This window comes from Gymnoscopelus braueri (genome assembly GCF_963280865.1).
Source record: "Gymnoscopelus braueri genome assembly, chromosome: 10".
NCBI classification, from domain to species: domain Eukaryota; kingdom Metazoa; phylum Chordata; class Actinopteri; order Myctophiformes; family Myctophidae; genus Gymnoscopelus; species Gymnoscopelus braueri.
The window spans coordinates 52940238-52940758 of NC_137611.1; positions in this window are offsets into that span (position 1 = coordinate 52940238).

Sequence of the window (521 nt, forward strand, 5' to 3'; positions counted from 1 at the left end):
TGGAGACATGTGACTGTATGAAGATTGATGGAATATGTGCATTTAAGTGTGTGTGTGTGTGTGTGTGTGTGTGTGTGTGTGTGCGTGTGTGTGTGTGTGTGTGAGTATGAGAGAGAGAGAGAGAGGGGGAGAGTGAGTGTGTGTAGGCAGTAAATAGGCCATGTAGTTGCTCAATCTTGATGAATCTAATCAACAGCTGCGAGTTTACAACTTTTATCAATATTCACTTCAGACCGTTTCTTCACCTCAATAGCATAACATTGAGACACACTCCTAACCTCTGACACGCCCAATGTATTACATTATTAAATGTTGGTATTTAAACATTCACTAGACGGTGGTGCTGTGAATTCAGAGTTACAGAGACTCTGAAATGATGTGAGAACATTTTTGTTTTGACAGAGTGTGATTTTAAGAGGCAGCTTCAGGTCACAATGCCAACAGCAAACAAATAAAACATCCTCTGACCTTTAACATCTTTAATGAAACAAAGATGTAACTTTTAAGGCAAATTCCAACAG